The sequence below is a fragment of the Malania oleifera genome, chromosome 13 (assembly GCF_029873635.1).
Source record: "Malania oleifera isolate guangnan ecotype guangnan chromosome 13, ASM2987363v1, whole genome shotgun sequence".
Lineage (NCBI taxonomy): Eukaryota > Viridiplantae > Streptophyta > Magnoliopsida > Santalales > Ximeniaceae > Malania > Malania oleifera.
The window spans coordinates 58,733,053-58,751,089 of NC_080429.1; positions in this window are offsets into that span (position 1 = coordinate 58,733,053).

Consider the following 18,037-nt stretch of genomic DNA (forward strand, 5'->3'; position numbering starts at 1 on the left):
AGCCAAAATCAAAGGATGAGTCATACAAGCTTAAATAAGTTTATGTTTTAACAGGAAAGAATACAAAATTAAACCCACTTTGAGGGCTTATTTTGTTGGGTTTATTAGTCCAAAAATTGAAATAAATAAACACAAAAAAAAAAAAATGAAGGGACATTGGAGTTACGTGGTTCGGCAAATTTTTGCCTCTGTCCACAGGAGAGAGATTCACTATTTGTGGAAAAATACAGGAGGAGATACTCAAAGTCACTCAACTCTCAATCTTCTTTCTACCTACTCACTCACAATACGCACTCTTGTTTACTAAACACTTTTTTTGGTCACACCGCCTCTCGCACAAACGCGCACACACAAAGAGAGGATCAAATGATCAGCCCAAAATAAATGCCAAGATCAACATCAAGATGGGCAGGTGGCCGATCTTTGATGATTTGGACAGTTGGCACCGATCTCAAATATATTTTCTAAAAAAAAACTTATACAAGCTTAAAATCAAAAGAAAATCTGAGCTTACTGCATAAGTTTTTTTAGAAAATATATTTGAGAATAAGAAACAACTTAAGCAAAATTGTATTACAAAGCAAATGATAATGATATGCTCCCTGCTTATGTGATGTGCTGATATGTTATATGCTACATGTGTATGACTTGACTTGACTTAACTTATATTGATAATTTATGGCTCACTATGTTGAAAATTTGAGCATGAGATTATTCAGCATAAGCATGAATTTTGATATGAGATTAATTCTTGACCATGCACGCTATTGATGAATCACATGGATAAACTTACTGTTATATTGATATTTATGATCTATGAAAGATATAATAGTTATATTGGTATCCATGAGCTATGCATGATGTGATAATGGTTTTGGTATCTATAAAGTACTTTGGTATCCATGAATATTTTAATTGATATCAAAATTTAAAAGCTCACTTGGTATCACAATCTAAAAGTTCAATTTATTTTTTAGCATGACAAGTATGATTATATCTATGAGCATGGTATGACATTGATGATATTGACATGATATTGATATTTGATACATGATTTGAATCAATGTTTTGAAACATGGGATGACAAAAGCATAATTGGTAATAAAACAAAATGTACTGAATTCAAGGGGAGTGTTATGACTTATTACTTATATTATGATCGTTTCCCTATTAATCAATTGGTATCATGAATTAATAAAATTTTAAATTGATATCATGAATTAAATTTTAAATTAGTATCATAAAATCAACAATTGGTGTCTTGAATAATGTCAAAGGGGAAAAAGCTATTAGTAAAGATGTTACAACTCATATACATGACTATTAAAACACACTACATATGCTATTTTGAAAAATAATAAATTGAGTGTGTACATATGTTTGATATGCATGTTTGATGATATGCTCAAAATGTGATTTTATTTCAGCTTAATCATTTTTTTTTCTTTTTTTTTATTGATGTCAAAAGGGGGTGAAGTTTTAAGCAAAATTTGAGCATGAACATAATATATATCAAAAGGAGGAGAAGTACTTGATATTGATTGATAAACTTGAACTTGAATGAAGTGATGAGCATGATTGTAAAATGAAGTGATGAGCATGATTGTAAAAGAGTTTTGAAATTAATATTGTTCTTGAGAATATTGTTAAGATGATGCTTATTGAAAGGGGGAGTCTTTTTAAGGCCCACTCCAATTTTTGCTTCTTGTTTGTCATCATCAAAAAGTGGGAGATTGTTGGCCTTACAATGCCTAACATCCTGTTTTGATGCTAACAAACAAGTGGAAATTACGGTGAGATTGTTGGCCTTACAAGTCCTAACATCCTATTTTGATGCTAACAAACAAGTGGAAATTAACATATTTGGTTAAGTGATGTCATTTCAGGATTCAATGATGAATGCAAGGTCAAGTGTTTAGAAGGATTCATGAAAGTTTATATTTCAAAGAAGGATGATCAATATGAAGCTTAAAGCATGGATTCAAAGATAAAACTTGAAGATCATGAGAGCATGAGGACTAAATAGAACTTGATGAAAGCTCAAAGAAAAATGAAGCAAGTATAAAGACCTCAAGGAATTCAAGAACTGAAAATTTGAACGAGTCTATAGAAAATTTCATGAAAGTACTTCAAATAATTTCAATATGGATGCATGAAACTCTTAGGTTAATTTCTTCGACCTAGATACCTTTTAACATACTTGAAAAATAATTTTATAAGGTCAAAATTATTTAAAAAAGGTTAGAATCATTTTTGGAATGAAAAGTACCAAAAAGAGGATTTTCCAAATGCTGTTAATTTTTTTATATCTGCATTGAGGTGCATTTTTCTCTATCAAAAACTCATTGTTTTAAAACGTGTTCAACATGAACATTGTCGGATTTTATCTTATTTGACACCAAGATCATCAAATTTGGAGTTACATAGAAAACATTATGACAAAAAAACCTAACGGTATGCGAAGTTGACAGCAGCCTGACAATAGCCTGACTGTGTTCCACCAGTAGACTGACTGTGTCCCACTAGTAGACTACCAGTGCTCCACCAGGTGACTGCCACCATACTTCCCCTTTAAAATAACTAGGCAAGCGACTTACCAAAAGTTCTAGTCTACTGCCACACGACAAATTTTAAATTTTTATAACGAGAAAATTTTTTAAATGAGATTGCTTGGGGCTCAAATTTTGTGAAAACTTAGGGAATACTCTAAGTCACTTGGTGATCAAATTACATACTTTTTCAAGTCTATAAATAAGCCTCAATATCATTGAATTAATTACCAAGAATCAAATTCAGCACTCAATAGTCACTTAACTTTTCTCATCATTCAAAGGCTTTCAATCTCACATATTGTGCACGAATTTCTAACTGATTTTTTGCTAATCTTCTTCAACCGGAATTGAGCAATCAAATTCTAAATCTTTCAATCATTGAAAGAATTCATCGGTGATATACTCCCTTGAGCTTCAAGTTAAAATTCCATATTTTTATTTATTTTGAAGTATATTGTACTGAAAGTGTACTAATCTGCTCTATTTGAGAGTGTTCTTTTATGCAACTATTTTCTTGTAGTTCTTAGACGTTCCAAGGTGTTTGGATCATTGTTTGATCAAGCATGGGGTATCGCTTGGAGAGGAGGGCTCTAGCCTAGTGAAGGAGTGTTTGAGCGTGGGGTATCGCTTGAAAAGGTTTTCTTCTACCCGGAAAAGGAACTGATTTAGTAGAATCCTTTAGTGGTTTGACAAAGGTGAGGACATAGGCAGGGTATAAGCCGAACCTTGTAAAATCCGTGGTCTCACTCTCTCTTTCCCTTGCTCTTTATTTTCAACACATATAAATTGCATGGATGATTTAATTTTCTTAATTATACAAACTACGTAATTTGGAAGTTAAATAAACTTAAAGTTTAATTTTGATTTGGGATTGCGGAAACTGAAAGGGAGTACGTTGGTTGATCAAAACTTTACAGAAACCTCAAAAGGAAGTACGTTGTTTGGTTAACACCCAAAGACAAATTAACTAAAGAGTTTTTTTAAATTCTGAGTTGTTTGGAAATTAAGTTGAGGTTTGCATTGAAGGAATGATTTCACATTCACTACAGGGCTTGGTTCAAATTTATATCCACAGATCTTATATAAACAAACAACCATATTAAGTTCTTACATTACTAAAGTGTTGTATATTTTAATCTTGGTTTGGTTGTTTGCTTCCAAATTGTTTGGTTGATTGATTACTTGAATAGTTGAATGCTGTGTGGTTGTGGATTAAATAAAGAAATAAGTTTTTGCTGAAAGTTTGAAGAATGAATAACAAGTTAAGAATTCCAAAAAAGATTTAAAAGAAAATTTTTAAAACCCAATTCACCCACCCTCTTGGGACTACACCTTAGTTTTCAACCCGCTCCATCAAGTCCCTAAGTGACAATTAGTTCAAACGTTTTATGAAGGATTAGCTGAGCGTGATAGAGCCATGGTGGATACATCTTACGGAGGCTCTTTCCTTGCAAAGCACGAGAATGAGGCCTAGGCTCTCTTTGAGAGCCTCGTTGAGAATTCTTTGTAGAATGTTTTTGTTACTTGTATACCATCTAAACCTTCCTCTTCCCATCCTAAGGGAGTCTATGAGCTAGCCACAGACCATGACATAGCAGCTACCTTGCACACCATTGTGAAGAAATCAGATCAGTTCTTGTCTGTGGGACAACAACTTCAACCAGTGGTGTGTGCAAAGGTGTGTGCCATCTATTTTGATCCTTCGCACACTTGTTATAATTTCCCCCGTACGCCTCCTCGCCTAAGTTTGTGTAGGAGGAAGTTAAGGCCACCTATAATTGGTATGACATGCTGACCAATGACCCCTACTCTAACAAGTACAATCCTGGGTGGAGTAAACATCCTAACTTCTCCTAGAGGCCACAAGCTTCGAGTTTTCAAGCTCAAAGACCTCATAAATCACCCACTACTAGACCTTGTTGCCCATTCCAAAACTCACAAGATCCTCCTATGTCTGCCCCTAGAAAATTAGCATTTCAACCACCATCTTATCCTCAACCCTAATATGATAAATCTTTTCAGGAGTCGATGTTGAAAGCCCTTAAGGGCATTGAGGCTGATTGCGAAGTGGATCGACAACTACTTCACTCCCACTCTTTGTCTATTGCTAAGCTAAAAGCCACTATGGACCAACTAGCTACATCTTTGAGTAGGAGACATGAGGGTAAGTTGTCAAGTTAGCCTCTAGTAAACCTTAAGGGCCAATACGAGGTAGAATGTTAGCCGGATGCTAGTCCTTTGTCATATCATGAGCAGGCGCAGGCTGTAATCATTCTTCGAAGTGGTAGGGAGGTAAATAATAGGGTCGAGGAGAAGTAAGACCAATGAAAGGGTAGAAAGAAGATGAGGGAAGAGCCCGATGCTGAAACAAGTAACCCTCCTTCCTCCAATCCGGTAGTCCTTCATGCACCCTCAAAGTCTAAGAAGGAATCCAATACTAAGTCCATCATAGACACATTCAGGAAACTCAAGGTCAATATTCCTCTCTTAGATGTTATCAAGCAAGTGCTTGAATATTCCAAGTTCTTCAAGGACTTGTGCACACAAGAGCACAAGTTGAGGGTGCAAGAGAACAAAAAAGTAAGGCTTATTAAGCATGTAAGCTCAATTCTTTAAGGTCACATTCCTCCAAAACTTAAAGACCTTGGTGCTGCTACCATCTCATGTGTAATCTGTGATTACACCATCGATAGGGCTCTTTTAGATTTGGGTGCGAGTGTGCACTTACTTCCTTACTTGGTCTACCAATAATTCAATTTAGGAGAGCTGAAGCCCACCCCAATCACATTGAGCTTTGTTGACCGATCGGTGAAAAGGTTTCGGGGCGTGATAAAGGACGTCTTGGTCAAATTTGAAGAGTTCAATTATCATGTTGACTTCATTGTCTTGGATATAGAACCTACCAACCCAACGAAGGATCTGATCCCTGTCCTATTAGGACGACCATTCTTAGCTATGGCTAATGCCTGCATTCAGTGTAGGACCAGGATTATGGATGTGTCCTTTAGCAACATGCAGCTCCAGCTGAATGTATTTCATACATCCTAACATCCACCTATTGACGTTCAAGTTGTGGACATTGATATGATTGATGAATGTGTTGAGGATGTGACTCCCTCAATTTTTTAGAGGGAACCTCTAGAGGATATACTTCAGCTAGATAGCCCCTCCATATTTGGCCTGGAGGACCCATATGAGCGGATCCTTGCCCTTTATAACTCAGTATCTAGCCTAGAGAGGGTAAGTGAGATGTGGTTTAATGAGGAAATGGTGAAAAAAAACTCATATCTTTGAACCGAGTTGAGTTCGAAATTAGCATTCATTACGTCTGACTGAAGATGGTAAACTTAGCGCTTTTGGGAGGCAAGCCAATTGTATTTCTTCTTTTTCTTTCTTCTTTAAGTCCATAGGTTATACATTGTGTGGTAGATAAGGATTAGGATCCTTAGAGTAGGTTATAGGTTAGTTGGAATGTGACTAGGGCGTGGCCAGCATGCATAGGTGCGACCTGGTCAAAGCCTTGAAAGTCTTATGAACTTTCGAAGTCCCGAGAAGCTCAACCAAGGACATGACTAGCACTACCTTTGGCATGACCTAGTTGAGCCTTTGAATCTGTTGTGCTTCCAAATTATTGAGAAGTTCGACTAGGGTACAACCAACACTGCCCTTGGCGTGACCTAGTCGAGAACCTAAGTCTTCTAAACTTCCAAATTACTAAGGAGTTCGACCAAGGCGTAACCAGTAATCCTCTCTAAAGTGACCTGGTCGAAGCCCTATTTTCTTGACTCAGTTGGGAGTGCGGCTAGGGCGCAACTAACATAGGGCTGGAGCAACGTGGTCGAGACTATTAAAAGTTGTGTTTAAACTTCTTCTCTCGTGAAGCTCGAGCCCCACTTTCTCTTGTTCCTTTGTACCTCCCTCATCGCACCCCCCTCTGATTAGGTCGCCTGAGCCTTCTCCACCTCTTTAGAGCTCTGGGGACCAGCCCTTGCTTCGGTGATCCCTTCCTTACGTGACACTCCATCCCAGTGCACCTAGGGTTTTGCGCATTCACATTCCTTGCATTGGTGTCTCTTAATCTTCTCCACTTTCCACCTTTCCCCTTTATAGTCTCCACCTTTGTCGAGTCTTTTGATCATCTTCGATGATGCCTCACTGTTCAAAGTCCTAAACTACGTCCAAGCAACCCCAATCCTCACGATCTACTGCCAAGTGGAAGAGAGTTAGGGACCAGCTAAGGGATGAGTCGTCATCTAGACCCAATCACACTTCACCGACATCAACGATTACTAGGGGTCGAGCTACCCAGCAAAAGCCAGCACAGTCTCCCAGCAGGCTAAGGGCTCAATGCATAACCCTTGAGGACTATGATTTTTGGCCCATGTATACATTTCAACTTGACGAGATACGAGCTCAAGCTAGGTGAAAATGTTGCACAAAGGTCCTTGAGCTGCAGAAGATGGACCATTACATGACCCTACCCACCACCACCTATCATCCGACCTTGGTTCAGGATTTCTACCAAAACCTGCACCATGATCCTCAAACAGGTGTCTAGTCCACAACGGTTCAGAGCATGGGGTTAGATCTGACTCCTGCGTTGATCGATAGGGCATGGTCCCACAAGGAGGCTAATGATACACTGTGGGAGGCCCTCAATTTAGCATACATATACAACATCATCATTCGGATGTTTCACAGTCTCTACTATGATGGTGGAAACATGCAGTGAGGCACATGCATAGCACAGAGCAGGGTATCTGATTACCTACTTCTTTTGGACCCTATCCTTCAGCGCAATATCTGTGCATCTAGACATCACTCATAGAAGCGTAGCATTCATCTACATGTTCTCTACACCATGCATCAGAACATGAAGATAGACATCCCTCAACTCATTATGGACGAGATGATCACGTTTTACAAGCAAAACGTGCGCCACCCGAGTCTAAGGAGGCCTATGCTGAGGCTGGTGCATAGTCAAGCCACTAGGGAACCAAAAAGGCCCCTCATTCCATACACGCAGCTCATCATGTCGATCCTAATATGAAAAAAGATCAACCTGGGTGATGTAGATGTACACAACCCCATTGGAGATGTCACCACCATGCAGACATGGCGTCCGAGCCTAAATTTAGTGGCCACGACATTGCTGAAGGTCCACCGATGGGCACCCTTTTAGGGTGAACCAAAGTCAGAGTTTCTAGTTCCGATCTTCTACCATGACCCTAATGAGCTAGCACACCCATCAGTGCCACCACCTCATAAAGCACCAAAGAAGAAGAAGAGGACGACTGCTGAGCCCTCTACCTCTACTGCGGTACCTTTAGAGGCTGCACCTCCAGCGGCAGCACCTCCTCTACTGGCATCCCACACTATGCCTTAGATAGGGCATGACTTGAGCTGCCTGCACTAGAAGTTCGAGGATTTCAGGTTTAAGGTGTGCCATGAGTTAGTGATGACTAGGGAGATGATCTCTTAAGGATTCGGGGCACTTGTTGAGGCATTCCGAGTCTGCTTCCCGAGTGCATTAGTGACTTTCAGATTTTTAGGATTCATAGCTCTAACCTTGACCCTTGGACCTTTAATCCCTCCTACTCCTCCATCCCCCACATCTATACAGGAGACTTCTTCTTCATCTACTCATCCATCACCAGCTCTGCGGTCTCTTTCTCCTCCATCCTTTCCATCATAGCCATCCCATCTGTCTCCCCCTCCTTAGGTCACCCCACCGGCAAGCTTGGTGATAATGATTGATGTTGAGTCCTCCACTGAGAGTGAGATGGAGGTTTGTACTGAGGATATACCACCACTAGTTAATGCTAGCGTCGGTGAGGCCCAGTCCCCCGCACGATCTACTGAGCCGCCTCCTACCTCCACTAATGTACCCTCCACTGCAAAGCCAGCCGGTACTCCAGCTTCTCCGGTTGCAGCTACAGAGCCTCTAAAGGCAACACATGCCCAAATAGATCCCTCCATGGCTCTTGTTCTACCAGTGGATGTCTCGTGGTCTCTAGCACCTCTCTATATGGTTACAATACCCACTCTGGTTCTTCCTGTCCTACGCCGCATAGTGGCAGACTTGACTTGTTTTTCCCTGGCATCTGGCGCACCACCTTGAGCACATGCTCCACCATCTGTTTCGCTGCATGCACCCAATCCTTCTGCTCCATTCGTGGTGTATGATTTTCACACTCCACCAGTTGCACCCACGCTGCCACAATCGGCTCTAACTGCTCGTGTGCCATCCCCTGCTCTAGCTTGTGTGCCACTCCTTGCTCTAACTTCGCCCGAGCCATCAGCGGTGTCTGGTAGTTTTTAAGGAGTCTGCTTCGGGCCCACAATCTAATGCAGCTCACCGTCTAATGAGGGCACTCCATCCGATGCTTCCGGTGATTTGGAGGGCGGTGATTCTGCTTATGACACTGGCAGTTCTATTGAGGAGGATTAGGACTGGCCATTTAGGGATCCTGTAACGACCCAAAAATTCATTCCATTTTTTAATATATAAATATATACTGCAAAATAAAATACTATGATACCCCTGATAATGTCTGCTATAACATCTCAGGCCCTAGGTGGGCACCAAGGAAATTCTTGTTTATAGAATAACATACCTATGCAGCAGAAAACATAGAGTCATACATCCATATTTACAATACCAAAGTCCAGAATTTTTCCAAGATATACATACATAATTACACAACATCCCAGTATCTCCTATCCAAAATTCCTGAATACTATTCAAAAATATAATCCCCTTGATAACACTTACCCTACAGACAGGGTAGTGCAGATGACCTCTCTACTTGCGAGCCTGGTCTGCTCGTTTAGCTGGATCTCCTAAAAAATGTTAAGTCACTAGGATGAAACAATGCTCAATAAAAAAAAATGTTATTACTAGTGTGTGGCAAATGAATTTGAATAAATAATTTACTGATAAATAACTGTATTGAGATACCATGTAAAATATAATGTTGTATAACTCACAATTACGTGACTTAAAATACACTTATAATATTTGAGTTTTCTATTTAACCGTACTACTAGTATTATAATATAGCTGTCAATATTCATTAAATTTTTATATATATATATAAATAACTGTGAAAACTACCCTAGAAATCTGCTTGTCATGATTTAACCCCTCATGACAGGGTTGTGTGGCCCATAAGCAGGCAGGACTTAACTCTGGTTGGCCTACTAGGATAAGTCACCTGAATACTCTTTCAATCCTCTGTCTCGCCTTACTGCAATTCCTCCAAAGGCTCGGTACTGGCCTCAACCTCATCAAACCGGCCTCCTTAACCCAAAATACTGAGGAGCCTGCAATTCCTTCATAGGCACGGTAGATGGAATCCACACACTAAATACCAATGGTACCGTGCTCTACTGACTGAAATAGTTAATCTGACTGAAATATTTCATCAGGGTCTGATACTCTATAATACATATATATAATTATCTTACTATTTCATCATGATTCCAAAATAACCATAACACTATAAATTTGATATGAAAATACTGGAATATCTTACTGAAATAGCTAAAATATCTAACTGAATAAATTGAAATATCTGTCTGAATAAACTGAAATATCTGACTGAATAAACTGAAATATGTGTCTGAATAAACTGAAATATCTGACTAAATGAACTGAAATATCTGAGTGTTATGATTTTGAAATTCTGGAAAATATGGTAATCTACAAATACTGTAAAATATTTATTTGTAAAATATTTTTCTTATGAAATATATGTCTACAAAACATCTGTCTGTAAATATATTGTAATTCATAATTCTGTAGAATCTGGTAAAGCATATTCTTGTGCAAAAAATATTATAAATCATGATATTCTGAAAGACTATTATAAATTTTGAACTTTACTGATATTAACTCATGCCACACAACTAAATAAATAGAAACCCCCGTACTGAAATCTGTATTTTCTGATAATGAAGATAACTTATACTCTGTAAAATTTACCCCGAAACACATATATATTACAAATAAAATTTTTGGAATTCCTAACATAGCATATTTCCCTTACCTGGCTAACTAAACTCGCCTACTGATTCTAACTCATGCCCACGACGTTTACAATTCCATAATCCTAAAATTATACACATATATATTTTTCTGTCAATCAATTGAATACTTGGAATAATTTCCATACTCATATTTCCTGAATCTGCCTACTTGTAATTTTCTAAACTATAATTTACCTAGGCTCCTAGAAAAATATCTGTTGGGGTCCTCAACCTATGCCTGTAGGGTTCCAAAAACAGCCTAATCCTGACATTATAACACCCTAATTTTACTCCACAAAAAACCAGTATATTCTTATAAAATACAAAATCTCGGCTCAGATAAACTTAATAATACTAGAAATACCTAAATAATCTACTTACCCTGATTTTGGGATGGTGCCCAAGATTCCCTAATCAACAATCTGCTCCAACAGACTTGTAGAGAATCTCCTTGGGATCAACATGGCAACTTCTAATCATTGAAATGGGGAGAAACGAGACGAGAATGGTAGAGAGAAAGGGGAAGAATCGAACTGAAGAGAGAGAGAGAGAGAGAGAGAGAGAGAGAGAGAGAGAGAGAGAGAGAGAGAGAGAGAGCTAAGAGATTTTGATTTTCCTCATTGAAATGTCATTTTTGTCTATTTATAAGCATCTAGCCACGTGGCCTCGTCAATGAGCCATGACACGTCATTGACGAGTCCAAGAAGAAGGTTCATCGACGAACACAAAACTCTCGTTGACGAATTTCAGGCCTAGAAATTAGCCCTCTCGATAAGTTCTTGTCAACGAGACACATGTCCACGTCGACGTGCCCAAGAAGACTTATCATCGACGAATGTTCTGCGTTCATCGACGAGACCCTTCTGAATTCCCCCTTTAAAATTTCCTTTTTTCTCCCTCCTTTTATTATTTAATTGCAATAATTCTTCGGGTCTCTATAGATTCTTTGATGCGCTCTTTCTTGTGATTGTATTGTGCTCATGCACACAATTTTTTTTTCTTTTCTTATTTTTCTTTGTATCTCTCATTTATTTTGTATCACCATGGTTATAAGTGGTTGTACTTGTGCATATCATGTATCTATTTTCAGTTGTACTGCCTCCATGTGAAATTAATACATGGTGATTTGTTTATTTATGTCTTTTGTGCTTCGTCTACCACTGCTTTTCTTCATAATTCTATATTTTATGTTGGATGCTTACTTGTGGTATGCGTGTTTGATTTTTATGCACCATGCAGTGTATCCTTCCCATACTTTCCAAGTTCTTTTTGTCCTTACTTGAGTAGGGACACTGAAGTTTTAAGTTGGGGGTAGTGGGGTTAGGAAAGCACTACACGACGCATTGGGCACAAAAATGACATAATTTTGAAATTTCTTAGTGAAGATTGTGTGATGCATACCATGTAACACATTTGATACCCCTCACATACTTCTATATAGCCTTTGTGTTACACGCTTAGGTTGTATCCTTTAGATGAATTTATTATGCTCTCTAACAATGTAGTAAGTTGCTTGTGCATAGTTTCACACTGTATAGTCAATTTACCTTTTTTACGACTGGTTAAGGGTTGACTAGAAGTTCATTGGTTTTAATACTGTTGTATAATTTCTTGTATTCACATGGTATTTTATAAGGTTAGGACACACTTTCACATGATTTGTATCACTTAGGGATCCTTGATAACATTGAGAGAGCAACCGTGGCAACTATGAAACCTTGTGAGGTTTTGTTGAGCCTTTCATTTTTTGTGAGTCATTTACATGAACTCTGAGTTCGCGGAACTCAACTTTCCTTCTCTGGATATTCTTTGCATGCTGGTCTCTATATTTTCATTTTCTAGCCTATAGGTGATGTCTAGTGGGGAGATATAAACCTAAGTCTTATAGCCTACTCAAGATGAAAGAATTAAGCCACCTCTAGAGATGAACACAGTTCATGAACTTCCTTTTTTAGCTTAGTTTCCTCTTGGTAGCATGAAGATGACAAAAGTTGTGATGATTGTCCTAACTAACCATAAAATAAAAATGTATAAAGAAAAGAATGAGCCGAATAAAAAGAAATAAGAAAAATACATAGAATATCTGCTCTAAATACAAAAGGGTCAAGTTAGGGACACGACACAAATATTCCTGTATGTATGGAGCTTCTTTAGGTGCTTTGATGCATATGATGTTTCACGCCTAGTTTGTGAATGTTCAATCTAGGGTGGTCTTGGTTGGATGTGGCGAGTAGGTGAGAAGGCGCTAGGGTTAAGGACCCGACACCTCGTTAATAGGCTGGATTCTATTTCTATGAGACTACTTCACTCCATTTTCAACGTTAGTTCTTCAAAGTATGTGATATTGTTGGCCTAACAAAGCTTAAAATCTTATTTTGATGATAACAAATCAAAGGTACTTAACATATTTTGTTAAATAAAGTTTTAGGGCTAAAATATTTTGATAAAGGATCAATATCTCAAGTGTGAAGAGTTTATTAAAAGCTTGGACTTAAAGATAAAAGATCTGAGGAAACTAAAGTCTATTGAAGAAAGAAGTCAAGATAGATTCAAAGAATGGAAGAAAAATGCATGAAGACTTAGTGCTTAGAAAGTGTTAGCTTATAAGAAGTCTTATGTAAGTACTTCATGATTTCAATACAAATGTTTGAAACTCTTAAGACCTATATTTTGACTTAGAGACCGATTTTTGTAAACCATGGAAAATATTTTTTAAAAGTCTCATTTAAGTTTTCCAAGATTAAAGGTTAAAGTGTTGAAATCAAAGTTTTTTAAAATTCATAAAATATGTAAGCTTGGGCGACTAATGTAATTTGATCAGACGGTTGACCTTTTTATGCTGACAAAGTTAAACAAACAGAACTGAGATAGGCAACTGATCACTTAGGCTAAAGTGGCTGACTCAGCGTTGTGTTTCAAAAATTCACTGAACTGTAAAGGCTCAAGCAACCGACCCTCAGGTCACAGTTGACTGACCTTCATATTTTAAAATTTAAATAGCGGGGAAAGTTTCTAAAATTGATTTCTTGGACTCCAAACTTGGAGAAAACTTGAGAAACACTACAAACAACTTAGGGAACACGAATGAATGCTTTATTACTCTTAAATACATGTTATTTTCAAAAATTAAATACAACAATCAAGCATACACATATTGAGAATTCGAAATTCCCTACTGAAATATTTTCTGAAGTTCTTGCTGTGCTTATGTTAATTCAACTCATGGTTTCTGATTGTTTATACTGAGATTTTCAAATCAAATCAGAACCCTGGTGATATTCATCTAAGCTTCACTCTTTATATTTTTTATTGTTGAAGTATCTTGTATTTCAATTGTACAAATATGCTCTAACTGAGAGTTTCTCTTGTACAAACCAAAGTTGTTCTTGTTTCTTGTTTTCTTGATGATTAAGGATTGATGGATCATTGCCTAACAAGAAGGGGTATTCTTGTTAGAGAGAGATCTCCACCTCATAAAGAGAGAGGTTGTAACTTTTCCTGGCAAAAAAAGTTGGAAAGGAAAATCCTCACAGCAGTTGCTTGGGGCAAGGATGTAGGCTACTGACCGAACCTTGTAAAAATTTGGTCTACAACTCTTCCTCCCTACTCTCTTTAATTTACTACAAGTATATAACTCATGTGTATGACTATTAAATACTTGTTGCATATTTGAAGCTGCTGAAATACTAAGTGTGGTTCATATTTGAAATCAACACATTATCTTATTGACTGTTGGTTGGTTTAAATTAAGAAGTAATATTGAAAACTGATTTTGAATATCACAAGCTAAAGTTGATTTTTGTTAAATTCATCAAAGGAAAGTTTAAGGCTTTACAAAATCAAATATTTGAATTGTAAGAAAAATCTAATTTTGAATAATTGAAACTCTGAGATTTTAATTAAGATTGTCTTTAACATCATAAAAGATCGAACTTGGATTGATTGTTGACTAAACTTCAAAGGATTGTTGATTAATATTATTTTGTTTGTGTGATTGCTAAATATCAATTTTTTGGGTTAATACTTAACAAAGAAATTTGTAAAACAAAGTTATAAAGAAATTTTAAAAACCCCAATTCACCCCCCTCTTAGGAGTATACCTAAATTCTCAATAGGTATCAAATAGCTAGGTCGTAGTAAATCTTAATCTAGAAGCTACATAAAGATTCCTATGGCACACTTAGGTGTATCTCCGTTTGCTAAGGGTCAATCCTCTTCTAGACCACCTATCTTCTACGGTGTTAACTACATCTTCTGGAAACAGCGAATGAGAATCTATTTGCAAACCATGGATTAGAAAGCTTGGAAAGTAGTCAACCATGGTGACATCATCCCCACTAGAACAATAGATAACAAAGAAATACCTAAGGAAGAAAAAGAGATGACTAACAATGATCTAAAGATGATGTAAATATATTCTAGTGCAATGAATGCACCATATTGTGCTTTAGATGTAAATGAGTTCAATAGGATTATGGGATGTAAATCAGCTAAAAAAATCTGGGATAAACTTGAAGTAACCTATAAAGGAACGATTGAAGTAACAGATAGTAGAATTAACATGCTCACCACTGAGTATGAGGCATTTAGGATGAAGCTTGATGAAATCATCACTAGTATGTACACTAGGATCCTTATTATAAACTCTCTAAATGAATTAGGAAAAAAACTACACTACTTATGAGATGATTCAAAAAATTCTTAGAAGACTTCCATCGATTTGGGAACCTAAAGCCACTGCCATAACGGAAGGCAAAAATTTGAAGAATACTATAACGACTTGCCTATTTTACCATATATTATTATTATTTTTTTCCACATAATAACTTTTATAATAATTCTAATAACTTGCTAAGTTGCCAGGTCATGATCAACCTAGACCCATGGGTACCATGGATATACTTGTAATACAACTATGATACCTAAGCAGCAGAAAACATAATTTACATACATATTGTTGAAGTATCTTGTATTTCATTTGTACAAATCTGCTCTAACTAAGAGTTTCTCTTGTACAAACCAAATTTGTTCTTGTTTTTTATTTTCTTGATGATTCAGGGTTGGTTGATTGTTGCCTAGCAAGAAGGGGTATTCTTGTTAGAGAGGGATCTTCACCTCATAAGGAGAGATGTTGTACATTTTCCTAGTAAAAAAAGTTGGAAAGGAAAATCCTCACAGTAGTTGCTTGGGGCAAGGACGTAAGCTGCTGGCCGAACCTTGTAAAATCTGGTCTACAACTCTTCCTTCCTACTCTCTTTAATTTACTGCAAGTATATAACCTGCATGTATGATTATTAAATACTTGTTGCATATTTGAAGCTACTGAAATACTAAGTGTGGCTCATATTTGAAATCAGCATATTATCTTATTGACTGTTGGTTGGTTTAAATTAAGAAGTAATATTGAAAACTGATTTTGAATATCACAAGCTGAAGTTGATTTTGTTAAATTAATCAAAGGAAAGTTTAAAGCTTTACAAAATCAAATTTTTGATCCATTGTTTGAGAAAAATCTGATTTTGAATAATTAAAACTCTGAGATTTTAATCAAGTTGCCCTTCAACATCATAAAAGATCGAACTTGGATTGATTATTGACTAAACTTCAAAAGATTGTTGATCAATATTATTTTGTTTGTGTGATTGCTAAATATCAATTTTCTGGGTTAATACTCAACGAAGAAATTTGTAAAACAAAGTTATAATGAAATTTTTAAAACCCAATTCACTCCCCTCTTAGGAGTATACCTAAATTCTTAGAGATGTTTGATCATGCATATTTTTCCTCTCATACAAAAGTGAACCCATCTTCTTGAGTTTTTTCTAGAGTATCCTAGTGAGGCCGAGTCAAGACAACCATTCTGTAGGTGTCCGAAGGTGACCCAAGTGCGATGAATCATTCACTTTACACATGTCTTGTGATTATGCCTATTTAAACTTGAATTTATATGAAGATATTAACTCTGGATTGTAATGGTTCATTGATTCTCTATGAATTATGGTTTTTTTTATGGCTATACACTGTGATACTTGTATGAGTGACTTGCTTCGAAGCTGTTTGTATAATGAAGTTATGCATGGAGGAGTCTACTAGTAATGAGGTTATATTCCTATATGTGAAATGACATGATTGTGTTACTTGTGGATCTTATGCAATGTACACTGAGATTGGCGTTTGTGGGTATCGCCCTAGAAACCCTTACGAGACTATAACTCGTCTACTAGGGTCTACTAGGGTCACCTAGGGGTTTAAAGCCTTATTGCACATGGTAAATGCAATCGTGTTTCCCAAGAAAGAGGAGGTGGATATGATTTTATTTATCATTTATAGTTTTCTTAGTTTTTCTTTGCTCAAGGATTAGCAAAGTGTAAGTTAGGGGTTGTGATGTGTCCCTAAAATGCACTAATTTAGGCCTCCATCTACTTATGTTTTGTCCTCATTTATCATGTATTTACCCTTTCTTATCATTGTTCAGAGTTATGCATGGTTAGTTCATGTTTTAGGAAAATCAAGTTAAAACTGAGGAGTTAAGAAACACAAGAAGCCAAAGGAGTAATTGGGAAGCACAAGGCTCAATCAGATGCTTAACCAAGCCCCCAAAGTCTCAGTTCATTTGTTGGCCTTACGAGCCTTAAAATCTTGTTTTGCTGATAAAAAATCATAGAAAATATATTTGGTTAAGTGAAGATATTTCAGGACTCAACTATGAGAATAGAAGGTCAAGTGCTCACAAGGATCAATGAAAGCTTATACTCCAAAGAAAGATGATCAAATGAAGCTTAAAATGCATGGATTCAAAGATGGTCTAATAAAGCTTGAAGATCATGAGAGCATGAATATTAAAGAGAACTTACTAAAAGCTTAAAATATATTGAAGCTCGAAGACAAGATGAAGTCAAAGAAAGACAAGCATGAAGATTTAAGTGCTTAGAATGTCAAAGTCTTAAGAAGTCTTTATGTAAGTACTTTATTCGATTTCAAAACGGATACATAAAGCTCTTAGGGCAATTACTTGGACCTAGATACCTTTTAAAATACTTGAAAAATATTTTTATAAGGTCAGAAGTTATTTCAAAAGGTTAAAATTGTTTTTGAAATGAAAATCACTAAAACGGGATTTTCCAAATTTTGTGTTTTTTTATATATCTGTATTGATAAGTATTTTTATCTATCCAACACTCCTTATCTTAAATGGTGTTAAACATGAACGTTATGTAATTTTCTCTTAGGTTTCTTTTGATACTAAGAAAGTCCAATTTGAAGTTATATAGAAAAAATTATGACCAAAATACTAAAGGGTAGTCGAAGTTGACAACACCTCAACCAACTAACTGGTCAGCCAACTGACCAATATAAACTGGGTTTTGTCAGCCAACTGATTGGTCAGCTGACTAATTAATTTGAACTATGTTTAGTCAACCAACTGACAATTATTTTTTGAAAATTTTAGATTG